The sequence below is a fragment of the Polyodon spathula genome, chromosome 17 (assembly GCF_017654505.1).
Source record: "Polyodon spathula isolate WHYD16114869_AA chromosome 17, ASM1765450v1, whole genome shotgun sequence".
Lineage (NCBI taxonomy): Eukaryota > Metazoa > Chordata > Actinopteri > Acipenseriformes > Polyodontidae > Polyodon > Polyodon spathula.
The window spans coordinates 14,855,383-14,870,309 of NC_054550.1; the positions used below are offsets into that span (position 1 = coordinate 14,855,383).

The following is a 14,927-nucleotide window of genomic DNA, read 5'->3' on the forward strand; positions in this document are numbered from 1 at the left end:
TCTAGCTCCAGGATGGGTCCCGTTGGCATGCTAGCAGGCTGCGCAAAGTGTCACCTCCGGGATCTCAGCCAGTACCCTTTGGCCACTATGGAACTGGGTTCTGGCCCTCCAGTGCAGATGCTGTGGAGGGCCAACTGTTGTGCCGGCAGCAAGGCCTGGACGGGTTCATCAGTGTCCGGGCTACTTGCAGGACTTTGTGACCTCCTTCCACACCTGAACCCTGTGCGGGGGAAGGGGAGGGGAAAATGTTGCGTTTGGTTGTTCTGTGTTTTGTTACTGTTCATGACGTGTGTGTGTGTGTGTGGATGTCGTGCTGTGTGGTTTGTTTGTGTTGCCGTAAGGGAGAGGGCGTTCTGCTTTATGGCAAGGGATGACATGTTTTTTGGTAAGACTGAATAAAGTGTCTTGTGAGTTCACGATAATGACATGTTGGAGTCAGTTTTTGCACCATAACAGAAATATCTTGAAACAATAATTAGCCGAATTATACTTTGCTTTTTCTGTCGTGCATTTCTACAATTTTACCTCCAATGTTGAAAACTAGATTTTAGAAACTTAAATGAAAACAATTCAGAACCAAAGTTTGTCCCACCCTCTAATGCATAGTAGAGGTCACAGAAAAACAGTAAATACGCACTGATATGGCTTTTTATAAATGGTGTTTGTGGATGTTTTTTGTTTGTTTTGTTTAAGTGCAATGCACACAGGACGGCAAGGAATAAAAAAAGGCTATCTACAGAAGGAAGATACATAGTTTGCGTCTCTTGCGTTGTGCAGTAGTTCATTTAAACCAGGTTTCTCTCTGTACCTGTGCATATGCATTGGCCCCTAAAAGAATTTTGCAGTGACCCCTCAATTTCACGATTTCCGAGAAATCTGTGAAATCGCGATTTAGGTAGACCCCTAGTTATAGGCTATTATGCCATCAGAAAAACAGGCTACCTCGGGTAACATTGATAATGGTATTGAAATGTGTTTTCTTAAATTCTAAATGAAATAAGGACAATAAAAAATATGCATAAAGAACATCATGCCCATACTGCTCTGTTCCATACTTACGGTTGTATAGTACAAAATATTATTTTTTTATTTTGCAGACTATTTGAAAAATAGTTGAGAATAGTTAGCAGTATGTGTGTAAAGCAAGTACTTTAAATCTATTGAAATAAATACAGATGCTTCATAATTTGTAATAATGTACTGTTTCTAAGTACATTTTCTGGAACTATTAATGATGGTAATATAAGGACAATTTAATTAAGATTGTTTTTCCTGTGTGCGTTCAAGTTTTTTCATTCTTGCTAGAATCTTGCTCTTTTTTAAGTCTAGCTGTTGCAGACCATATCCCACAGAGAAAAAAAAAGACATAGCTGGTTGTTTTTTTTTTCTTTTTATTCAGTTAAAAAAAGTAATTAAAAAACAACTGATACTATCATGATAATCGGTGTATCGTGAAACAATGGTCTCTAAACTATTCGCTGCCCCAACTGTATTACTCACCCTGTACAGCATGAGCGAACCTGTGCTGCCCTGACTGTCTCAATCACCCTGTACAATATGAGTGAACCTGTGCACCCATGAGTGTATCACTCACCCTGTACAGCATGTGTCCGCTTTTACCAGCTGAGCCATTCAGGGACCCTTCAATTATATGTGTATAAGATAAATGGCAGCAATCTCTAATACGATATTTGAAATATGAGCTTCCCTGTAATTGTTACAGTTTTTCACATGTTCTGAATATCTGCTGCAAGCATCTGGTATCTTGTGCCGGTGAGCCCTAGCAATGCACACACACAATGGCATGGCAGTACGGCCATAACCAGGACAGATGAGAATATAGTAAAGTCAGCATAAACATCTTTCTTTTGTTCTCAAAAACTGTGTGGACACTTAAACTGTGAACAAGCCAACTCATTAAAGTGCAAAAATGACAGTGTTTACATGTGGCAGTTTTTACATGTGTAAAAGGGTGATTCATTACGAGTGTGGGTCATCACTGAATAATAATGATGCAGACACAAAGCATTGGGTATTCACACACCACACAGGCGTGCAGATTTAATAACACAGGTGCTGCCACTAGGGTACCTGCAATGGTAACCCTACTGTCACATTTAATAAAGAAATGAAAAGAAAACAATGCTAAAAATAAGTTTGCCACACAAGGCATGTGCTAGTCCCACTAAAAGCAGCGGCCCGCTCCAGGAAACTACTACTCTATGCAAACTCTCTATACACTGTTTGGGATCAACATACCCTAAACTGACTTACTTCTTGGTTCCTGTAGTCTCAATATCATTACAGTGACACCGGCCTTTTCAAACAGCCTTATCAAATGGCCTCGGCTGGGTATTACCTTCACAAGCACTGCCTTGGAGTGGAAGGGTTTTGTGTAGTTCTCTCCATGGAACAGATGCTGTCTTCCTCAATGTCAACACAGCAAGCTTTTGCTCAGCACCCATCTGTGGCTGTACAGTAGCCGCAAGCTGTGGCGCAGAGGCCTTTTGAGCTGTGCTCAGGCTTCCTGGGCATGCCCCCCCCCCCCCCAGCCAATCCAGACTTCCCAATCAGCTCAGCACTGCGTGAGTCTAACTGCTGAATTGGTTGCCTAGCAATGCGTCTGCTGTTCCTAAAATACACTTTATTAAAAAATATGTAAAGCTTACTTTGACGGAGAGCGAATGAATCCGAATCAACAATCTCCCTCTCAACTGGTGAGGGCACTATACAACAGGAACTGCGGGCTTCCTACTGAATGGTTGGGCAGTTCATCCCAGGGACAGTCGGGAGCCGGCCATTCAGGAAGAGGGCAGCGTTACGGTACCTGGAGTCATCGCCCTAGTACGGTGAGCGAAGTTTCAGTCATGAATTGGAGGAGACGTGATTGAACTAGCTATTGGATGGGGCGGGGCTTAGGGTACTTTAGGGGGACGTGACGCCGTAATCGTCTCCTTTTGTTGTGGTTAATGGGAGGAGACAAGGACAGAACCTTGAATGAAGTGTGGGTTCATTGAGTAGTGTTGTGTTTGTTTTGCCAGACGGCTGATACGAAGCTGGAGCTGCAGCGAGAAGCCCGGACCTGAACGCACACGAGCACCAGCACTCAGAGCACCCAGTTTGGAGACGTGTTTTTTGTGTTTATTATTTCGGGACTGCAACCCCTTTGTTTTGTAGCTGGTAATACCCATTGCTGGGTAGAACCAGCTTTATTATTTGAGTCCAGTTTTTGCTGGCAATACCCATTGCTGGGTAGAGCCAGCTTTATTATTTGAAACCCGGTTTAAAGGGCATTAAAAGAAACCTGACAGGTAAACTTTGTGTTTGTCCTTTGTTGGAGAACCTCAAATCACCTATACACCGGAGCACTACAAACCACTTTGCCACACTTACATAAAAACATATATTGTCTCATCTCATTCCAGCTACCACGGCTAGTCAGGCACACTCTAGGCACAACGTGCCAGTCCCTGGATCTTCAGTCCTCCTGGTCAAATTAATTGAAAGAAAAAAGAGATAAAAATGATGGTAGACCTAATTAGATTTAAAATGAATTAAAGTGAATGCAAGCATTGAATTAAAGGATGTACTTCTACAGTACCCCTCTAGATCAGCACACTGTAAAATCCGGCATAGTCAATGCCAGATTAAACAGGTTTCACTGTTTGTTTAGATGGGATTGTAGCAGAATGTTGGTGAAACTGCTCAACTCAACAGACAACCATCCTAATAAGCAGTAAGAAACCCAGAAAAAGCATCACAGCAGTCCATAAAATCCAGTATTTGATGCTTGTGTTGAGGTATAGCCCAGTGATCCTGCCTACGAAATGTAACTCATTATTATCATCAGACACAAAGACAAACAAATACAACTTTAAACTTTAAAAGAAAATCCAAAGTGATAGTTAAAAAAATAAATATACAGTACTGTGCAAAAGTTTTAGGCAGGTGTGAAAACATGCTGTAAGTAAGAATGCTTTCAAAAATAGACATGTTAATAGATTATATTTATTAATTAACTAAATTAAAAGTGAGTGAACAGAAAAAAAATCTACATCAAATCAATATTTGGTGTGACCACCCTTTGTCTTTTTTACCAGTCATCAAAGCACAAGGCTGCTTAATTTAAAATATCATACTTGTAGTAAATCTTTGTTTTACTGGTAGCTGACCTAGGGGTGGTTGGGCACCAGGACACGAATTTCAAAAGGCTTACACCGGTTCATTTAAAACAATTATGAACACAATAGTGCACATGTTATTTTTAAATACAAACAATATGTGATAATTGGAGACTGGGCTGGAAATCCTTAATTATCATCTTGTGACACAGGTATGTATATTTTATATATTATAATAATTGTGAACATCAGTAAATCCAATAACCTAACTTATACATTAAATGGTTAGCACATTTCAAGATTAAACACAGGTACAGTTTATATATTTTTCTTTATGAGCTCAGTATCTGTGATAGATCAAACATGGAGATACAGAGCATAACTTCCACAAATTCCATTTCAATTCAGGATCTTGAGGTGTTTTATTAGGCAATGAGGTGGATCCGGAGTCCAAGGTAGTGAGCAAAATCAGTCCAGCAGTGATCGATGTTCATAATTTTCTGCCTGTGTCTCAACAGAGAGTTTAATGGCCTGGGGTCAGAGAGGGATCAGGAAGAACACACTCAGGGGCAGCAATGAAAAAGGACTGGGATAATTAACTGTGAGGGAAACAAGCTGAGAAAATATTAGCTGCTTGGACCAGAGGAATGAGAATACAAAAGTAGAAAGGGACTGAAAGCAGGAGTTGATTAAACCAATTTCACATCACTTGGGTGTATTTGACAGGCTTAACATATATCAATATTGTGGAACAGAAAATAATTTTTCAAATGTGCCATTTGCACAGATAATTAAATCATATCATATTTGAAAAATAAACACAATGAAAAGGTCATTAGAGACATGTTTTGAAGTTATTAATCCCTATTTATATGCAGATATGATTCTGCGTCTTAAGTAAACTTGTTTGTATTGTGATGCTATTTCAAAGTTTCTGATTAATAAATTATGTATTGATTCCCACTGCTTTTATGTTGTGGGTCCCCATTACATTTGCATTCATTGATGTAATTGTCCTGGTGACCTGTTTGGAGCCTTAGGTAAGCTGGTGCTTCTACCCAGAGACATGTGTTACTGGACTAAAGCTCTTCCGTTTATTTTTGTTTTGTGATGAGAAGTGTCCAAATCTAATGAAATGATCAGATACGTGCCCATGCATGTTTTCAGTTGTATTATGTGAAGTGTGTACACATTTGTTTTGCCTTGCTTTTAAATAATAAAGTGTACTCACTGATGCACCCCTAGATTCTGGTATTCCAAGACCAAATCCTATTGCTTGCAAAGCCGTATTTCAGCTAATGTGTACATCTACTGTGAGGTCAGTGTTTGAAACATGTGTTTCTACAAATGTTTAAAAATAAATAGGTATTGTCATTTGTACAGCCACCCATGTATGTCAGCACATCCAGTCCCTTTTAAAATATGAGTACCGTGGTTTCTGATCTCTTTGAGGTATTCTAAATTTATATATTCTACGTGACCATGGCAACAAACCCCTAAACTGGAAGGAATAAATCCTGGTATCAGTTACGTTCACATCACTGGCGGCAGAACTGCGAGGAGGGAGATGTAGCTGGGGATACATAATTCTGAATTCTATCAGCACCACAGCGATGGACAATTTGTGCAAAGAGCGTAGATCAGAGGTGGCCAACCGGCATCTCTCCAGCTATATGCATCTTTTCATTGTGATGTCTTTAAACAAGTCACGCAAGACCAGAAAAATGCATCATGTGTTACAAATCCTGGAGCTGCCTGCTTAGCAACACATCCAATTTACCAAAACTCTCAAGTCCAATGTGTTAAAAGTATCCAGCCTGCAATCGTCATAAAAAACATCTGCAGCTCGCACCATGCTGCATGTACATGCCGTTACCACAATGTCATTTTTTGAGCAAATGTCTGTTACCTACAAATGAAGCAGCAGCGGTAGAGATCTTCCTGCCGCATTAAGGATTTTGCTTTCAATTACCATTTTCACACATAAATTCCGCTACTGTGCCATCTTTGAAATGTTTAACAAGTGTGTAAAAATACCCTTTCATACAGCATGAAATTGTGCAATATACAGTAATATTGGTGTAATACTGGCATAACTCTTTCTCACAGCCAAAGAGATCACGTGAGTACAACTTTCAAACCTATCAATGAACAGATTGTTCTCATGGCAACAACAGACTGTTCTCATGCAATTTGAAACACTGACAAGACCACATGCAAGCAGTGCTTAATTTCTAAAAAAAGAGGTGCTGGGGCGCAATGACAATAATACCGACCATAAGAAGCGGATATTCAAAATCATAACGCGTTTATTTGAAAGAGTATGGTATGTACTTGTGTTAGATGTTTACAATCACGTATTCTACATCATATACAAAGTAGTAGTGCGTCCAGGGAAATTAATTAAAGGCAACGGCAGGACAAATAATTACAAATAAAAAGCCTGTATGCATGTTTTGTTATGGTTTTGTATTTAAATTGTTTAAAAAACAAACAAATTAAAAGGCATTCAGAGGCACTCCAGAAGGACGACATTGATGAAAAGATGCACCCCATCACGAACATTGGTTTGACCTATGGTTTGCACTGTTATCAGCGATGTGCATGTAACAGAAGCAGCTGGTAGATTACAAAAACAATTAATTAAACTTAGGCTTGGTAGTTGTTAAATGGACCACTAAGGGTTAAGGTCTGTGCTTAAATCCACAATGGGCTTTCAAAGACTCAGATTCAGAGAATAGAGTGCCGCTTTTTTTACAAAAAGGGGAGTGATGAGTATTTTTGTGTTCAGAATAAGGAAAATGCTATATTTTTCTTTGCAAAGAGAGCATTTTTGCTTTAAAAGAGTACAATGTTAAAGGCACTATGAAACAAAACACAAAGACAAATACTGTGAATATACAAATGTCACCCAGTTTGCTCACAGTAGGATTACAATTTTTGCAACCACTTATTTATGTGTACAGTGTCCATTTTAGGACATCCTCAGGTATCACTCCTTCCTGTGTCAGGCAGCAGTCCTCCTCAAAGTAAGTCCTCAGGTATCAGGCATCAGTCCTCCTCGAGTCAGTCATCAGGTATCAGACATCAGTCCTCCTCGAGTCAGGTATCAGGTATCAGGCATCAGTCCTCCTCGAGTCAGGTATCAGGCATCAGGCATCAGTCCTCCTCAAATCAGTCCTCAGGTATCAGGCATCAGTCCTCCTCGAGTCAGTCACCTAGTATCAGGTATCAGTCCTCCTCGAGTCAGTCATCAGGTATCAGGTATCAGACATCAGTCCTCTTCGAGTCAGTCATCAGTCATCAGGTATTAAGGATTAGTCCTCCTTGAGTCAGTCGTCAAGTATCAGGCATCAGTTCTCCTCGAGTCAGTCGTCAGGTATCCAAGAAGCAGAAAACACTGTATACCTGCTACTGTTCCATTTTTCAGTAAGACAGTATAGCTGTTCCACTTTGTTACTCTGTCATAGGCTACTGAACAATAAACAATTAACACTGCACCAGACACAACATTGCACTTCTCTTTCAAAGCCAACCAATCTTCTCCTTCAGCTGGCATTATTTTGTAACTACTAATACCTACATTTGATCCTATGTATTCCATAGTTTTTGCTTTATTGATGCCAATCATTTGACCGTAAAGTGTCTCAGAGAAAGGAAAAGGATTTGGCATGTACAATCTTTTAAGTTTTGGCAATGCCCTCTGATATATGAAAGTCTTCATTATTTGAACTGGGACAGCCTGTGTACCATGAAACATTTTCAATATAAATCCATTGAAGGACTCAAATACAAAAGCAGAATGCCACAGGTCCACTGTGGGCACAAAGTGCCCCGCCCCTGGGCTATTTATTTGTGTTGTATGTTACGTGTAGTGTGTTAATGTTGGTGTATAGTCATTGGTACACGGGATATAAATATGCAAGCATGGGGAATTGAACTTTTATTAATTCACGTGTAGTGGTACCGAGATTCCAATTGAATGTTTGAGTATCAATTGAGTCTCGGTACAGCTGCATAAAAGCAGCATGTTTTCACTCACTTGGGGTTGTGTGTTCGGGAGTGGAGAACAGGGGAGAGAGAGAGAGGAGAAACGTAAACTATATCAATTGCTACGAGTGCTGGAAGGACCAGCACCGTACTTGTATTGTGTAGCTTTCGTCCACGCTGTTTTGTTAGTGTCTACTCATTTTGTTTGTCTATTTATTTTGGGCGCACGTGCAGTGTCCTGTTTTGGTGTCAGTGTTTTTGTACAACTGTTTTATTTTCTGGTAATAATAAACCGCGCAGCAGCGCATTGATTCATTATTTTACTCGCAGTGCTGCGTATTCATTTCTGGTCTGACGTCACCCACTACAGCCTTCTTTGTGACAGGACCCCAGTTTTTTACACTGGTTACCAAATGTAAGCGCAAGTGGACATATATGGTTACATTCTCCTTGACATAAAGCTGTTCAAATTGAGAAATGAAGTGCACGACAACTTCCTCACAGTGCAGTACATCAGATACAGTAACTGATTCCTTCAAGAGAATGAATGTAAGCTCAACAAGCAGAAGCCAGTGCTGGTAAAAAGGGTTTCCTAAGATGCCTTTAAGTACAACTAGACTATAGAAGAGCACCCGGTTTTTCCATTAATTTGCTTTCCAAAACTTTCTGGCTGTGAGAGATCTTGGTAGCCTTGAAATTGTATCTTGGGGTGTAATTTTTAAAAGACTGCTGTCCAGTTCATTAATACGTAGACCAACATACCATAATCTGTTATGATTTTGAGAATCAAACCAGAGTGGAGCAGCCTGTCTTGCTATACCAAAACAGATTGAATGCATATAGTCAACAGTCATGAATTATGTCAAAATATGGTACATTCATTAATGCACTTGGCCCTTTCACACCAAACACAGGTTTCCCACATAGCATTACTCCTTCTGCATGTTCAAATGTGGCATTACTGTTTCTCAATGGTGCATTCTCATATGGATAAACCCCAGCTGAGCCCCTGCCTTTCACGACTTGTTCCCCTTCTTGCAAGCAGTACCCACATCCAAACTGTCCATTAAATTGTGTCATGTTTTGTATGATTGGCCTGGCTACACTATCACAAATGAACATGAGAGAAACTACATGGGATTTCATTGCGTGCCTGCATTTATCCATACAAAACCCTGCTCTGAAAGCATTATACTCTCATTGACATATGGCTTAAGGAACACATTTGCCAAGGTTTTTTTTTGCCCCAAACCATAACCCGCATATCATCACATTCTTAGTTTGACACTCAAATGGAAGTTCATTTACCAGTAGTTGTATGGACCATATTCTGTATTTAGAAGATTTAAAGATGAGTACACCATCACAGTTTAGTGTCAAAGAAACAGCACTTCTAATACTTAAGGGGTGCCCTTTTTCAGATAATTGCTTGTATAATTACACATGTAGATATCCTCATATGTGTCAAAGTTTATTTTCTCTCTTGTAAACCTGTAATTTAGTTTCTCATTCATACCTTCAGTTTCTAGCATGTATTTAAGCTGAGGGGCTATTGGTACGTAAATGAAGAAGTTACCCTTCATTACATTTTCTTGTTCTGTCCACTTATGCCCACAAATCTCACATTCACCTCTAGCATCTTTGCTATCTAAGTAATTATTGCAGGTTTCACAATAAAAATTAAACTCAATGCATTCCCTCACAGTTTCTAATGATCTCAGAAAAAAATACTTAGAGGATGGCACTGTTTGTACAGGGCAATGTACATTAATTAGACAAAGCAAATCATATAAAGCAGCTCCAGTTAATTTATGTTTCAAAACATAAGCAAGAATAAACAAAAAACTGTTAGTTGGTTTCCAACAAACAATTCTTTATCACTATTAGGGATTTCTGTTTTACTGGAAGATTCCACATTGATATCATTACAAGTGGTAATATCACAATACATTAGAACAGTTCGTGTCTTCTGCATTTTCGAACCAAACAGATTGACTTTTCGTTTCCCCATATGATTGACCATTCAGTTCAATATCAGAATTCTAAAGTTCTGTTGTGTCTAATTGATTAGATTCTGGTAGTGCCCTTCCATTTTTTATTCTTGAACATTCCCTGCTGCCACACCTTCTCTCTAAAATGTAATAAAATGGTACGATAATTAAAAACAATACAATCTTTTGGTACCTTATTTATCTAACCAAATTATTTTCCATGGCAGCCAACTGTAAAAACAGGGGTCAGCTACATGAGTATGTGATATCTGTTAAAATTAAGAAAAAAAAATCCTGAAAAACATTTTCAAAAATATTCATTACCCATAGTTCACATACTGGTGCTGTATATCTCAGTTTTAGAAATACCAGACATACCTGTCTCAGCTTAGTCTCTATGTGTCTGAAAATATATATTTAACATGAAGTAGAGATTAGTTTTAAACAGTACGTACATGCATTTCTTTTCTATTAAGTAAAAAAAAAAAAAAAAAAAACTTTGTTTTTTGTTCACTTGGTCTCATAATAATATAATAATAATTACAGTAATATATTATAATATAATAATAATAATAATTAAAACATTGCTTATCTCTATAGTATATTAATAAAAATATAACCAATAAAACTACAAATGTCAGAAGTATTCTTTAATGTCAAAAAATAGGTTTGCTGTTTTAAACCATATAGAATAATTCAATGCTTCAGGATGCATTATTTAATTTCGTTCAAAATTTTGATATGGTGTCCTGCAATAAATAACTTGCGAAGAAACAAGCGGGATTAATAATTGCCCATAACTGAGTCTTTTAAAATACTGTTGCCAGTTTGTGTTTTTGAAATAATAAGAGTCAATGGTTTTCAAAGTAAATGGTAAAATAGCTCAAAGTTTATTTAAAATGAGGAACTCTCTTTAAGTGCTAAAAAGGTAAAATTACTTTCACATTACACATTAAGTTAAAGCGTTGTTGTATGATAATACATTTGAATAATTTGGGCTATCTTCAGATGAATTATTAACACTAGAACCGCCTGGTTTATGCTACTACCTAGAACCGCCAGCAGTAGTCATTTTGACGGGTACATTTTAAACATCTTCGATATGTAAATGAAACGCAAACTGTCAGATACAACTCAAAAGATTTATTTATGAACATGATATCTAACATTTGCATCTCAGAAATACCGTATTTAAATAAATAAAAACAAACATAAAAGGCTTTATTTTCTAAATTAACGCATATAGTGCATGATGTAAAAAAATGAAAAACTAATAAAATAAACGTTTCAAAACAAGATATTGTGTAAACAGGAGTAAACTGCTATATATACATGTAAAAAAATAAGTAATTATTTACAAAAATAACGTAAAAGGCTTTTTTTTTTTCACATTAGCCTACTGCATAGCATGACTTAAAAAAAAAATGAAAACTATAATAAAATAAACATTTCAAAAGAATATATTGTGTAACCAGCTGTAAACTGGTTATATGTAGGCCTACATGCAGAACTGTAAAATCAAAATCGTTATTTATAAAAAAAGAAAGTAACTCCGTTCACATTGTAAATAACCAGACACAAACCTAAATTTCATTTTTTTTATGAGGTTGTGTACAATAACCTATCCTTTTTTGTTATATGTTTTAAATATTTGTGTTATAGAAAACCAAGCACACATTTGGAGGAGCTAGAAACAAACTGACAAATAGCTGAAACAAAAAGGAAGGCCCAATACAAATCAGTACCTAGACAACAAAGTTTAATTGATATTATAAATATAATTATTAGAAAATACCAATGTTTGATTCATTTGTCATTACTAAGTGTGCTGACTACAAACAGCTGTTAGTGTAAGACTTCTTATTTGTTTTTGTTTTTTTGTTATTTTTTATTTTTTTTTATCGCTGATGCTTGTTATAGAAGTCCAAACAAAAACAACTGGAAGAAGATGAAAGAAATGAGGTAGAAAGATCATATGTAACAAAAAGGAAGGCCAAAACCCAACTGGTACACAAGGAAAGCAGAGTCCAGCATGAGAAAGATGTTAATAGCACAGACTCGAGTGTAATCTGTGAGCCAGATCACAGCTATATAATTGAAATGTTTCACAGAAAAAATATTCAGCCTTTAGTCCAAAGTAAGGGTTCTTGAGGCAAAAAAGAAACAGATAAAAGAAGACATTATACAAGGTTAGTTATGTGATGAATAAGTAACGAGGACATTTTTGTAATAGGGTTGTCAGATGGTACAATAATTAATTGAGTTTTCTACTGGTTGCCTCTTAAAACAAAGTCAAATTTATACAGAATATTAGAACTTTGGTAAATTGGTACTGTTGTTTTATTATTAGCAGGGAGCGTAAATATGTGAATTCATTTGTGTGTGTGTGTGTGTGTGTGTGTATTTATATTGTTTATTTTAAATTCAAATTCTGTTATTACAGTATGTGATATTATGTTAATTTAATATAATAGGAATGTATTAATTTATCTCAGTGTAATGATAATGTGTTATAGCAACAAATCATTTTTATACAATTATAAAACAATTATATCCCTAAAGTAGACAAATCTAAATGTAAAACTAAATTGCCAAAATGGTTTAATAGATCAATTAAAAAAAATATTCAGCGAAAAAAGGTACTTTACAGAGCATTAAAAAAGGACCAAAAAGAAAGTACGCAGAAAGAGTACACAGAACTGCAAACACAAGTCAAAAAGGAAGTTAGAAAGGCCAAGAGAGAAATAGAAATAAACATTGCTAAGGGAGCTAAAACCAATTCCAAAATGTTTTTCCAATATTACAACAGCAAGAGAACATTCAAAGAGGAGATTAAATGTTTAAGAGATACAAATGGCAAAATCATAGAGGAAGAAAAAAAAATAGCAAATATGTTAAATGATTACTTTTCACAAGTTTTTACAAAGGAAGATACTGACAACATGCCCCACATGTCATCCAGTTCCTATCCAGTTTTAAATAACTTTAGCATAACTGAGGCAGAAGTGTTAAAGGGACTAGGAGCTCTTAAAATAAACAAATCCCCTGGGCCGGATGAGATCCTCCCAGTAGTACTCAAAGAAATGAAAGAAGTAATTTACAAACCGCTAACCAAGATCATGCAGCAGTCTCTTGACACAGGGGTGGTACCGACAGACTGGAAAATTGCAAACATAATACCGATCCACAAAAAGGGAAACAAAACTGAACCAGGTAACTACAGACCAGTAAGCCTGACTTCTATTATATGCAAACTTATGGAAACTATAATAAGATCCAAAATGGAAAATTACCTATATGGTAACAGGGTACTGGGAGACAGTCAACATGGTTTTAGGAAAGGGAGATCGTGCCTAACTAACTTGCTTGATTTTTTTGAGGATGCAACATCCATAATGGATAATTGCAAAGCATATGACATGGTTTATTTAGATTTCCAGAAAGCTTTTGACAAAGTCCCGCACAAAAGATTAATTCTCAAACTGAACGCAGTTGGGATTCAAGGAAACACATGTACATGGATTAGGGAGTGGTTAACATGTAGAAAACAGAAAGTACTGATTAGAGGAAAAACCTCAGAATGGAGTGTGGTAACCAGCGGTGTACCACAGGGATCAGTATTAGGTCCTCTGCTATTCCTAATCTACATTAATGATTTAGATTCTGTTATAGTAAGCAAACTTGTTAAATTTGCAGACGACACAAAAGTAGGAGGAGTGGCAAACACTGTTGCAGCAGCAAAGGTCATTCAAAATGATCTAGACAAGATTCAGAACTGGGCAGACACATGGCAAATGACATTTAATAGAGAAAAGTGTAAGGTACTGCACGCAGGAAATAAAAATGTACATTATAAATATCATATGGGAGATATTGAAATTGGAGAAGGAATCTATGAAAAAGACCTAGGAGTTTTTGTTGACTCAGAAATGTCTTCATCTAGACAATGTGGGGAAGCTATAAAAAAGGCTAACAAGATGCTCGGATACATTGTGAAAAGTGTTGAATTTAAATCAAGAGAAGTAATGTTAAAACTGTACAATGCACTAGTAAGACCTCATCTTGAATATTGTGTGCAGTTCTGGTCACCTCGCTATAAAAAAGATATTGCTGCTCTAGAAAGAGTGCAAAGAAGAGCGACCAGAATTATTCCGGGCTTAAAAGGCATGTCATATGCAGACAGGCTAAAAGAATTGAATCTGTTCAGTCTTGAACAAACAAGACTACGTGGCGACCTAATTCAAGCATTCAAAATTCTAAAAAGTATTGACAGTGTCGACCCAAGGGACTTTTTCAGCCTGAAAAAAGAAACAAGGACCAGGGGTCACAAATGGAGTTTAGAAAAAGGGGCATTCAGAACAGAAAATAGGAGACACTTTTTTACACAGAGAATTGTGAGGGTCTGGAATCAACTCCCCAGTAATGTTGTTGAAGCTGACACCCTGGGATCCTTCAAGAAGCTGCTTGATGAGATTTTGGGATCAATAAGCTACTAACAACCAAACGAGCAAGATGGGCCGAATGGCCTCCTCTCGTTTGTAAACTTTCTTATGTTCTTATGTTCTTATTATAATTGATTTGTTGATCTTTGAAAACAAAAGTGCTATTAACCTTTAAATGATAATGTTAAGTAGAAATGCTTACAGTTGACCTGTAGTGTTCCTTGGTCCATCTGTGCCTAAGGTTTGTATTTGTATTTATTTTTTTATTTATTTTATTCTGAGACCTAATTATTTTTAAATCTCCAATTATTTTAAGTAGTAACCTGGAAAATATATATTTGCAAAAATCTCCAAGTTTAGAGTGCAATATAATTTAAATGGTC

General features: G+C 37.0%; 1 pseudogene; it reads right to left on the minus strand.

The window, feature by feature from the left end:
• The window catches only part of LOC121330138, a 78,551-nt pseudogene that overhangs the window by 40,757 nt on the left and 22,867 nt on the right, over positions 1 to 14,927 (minus strand).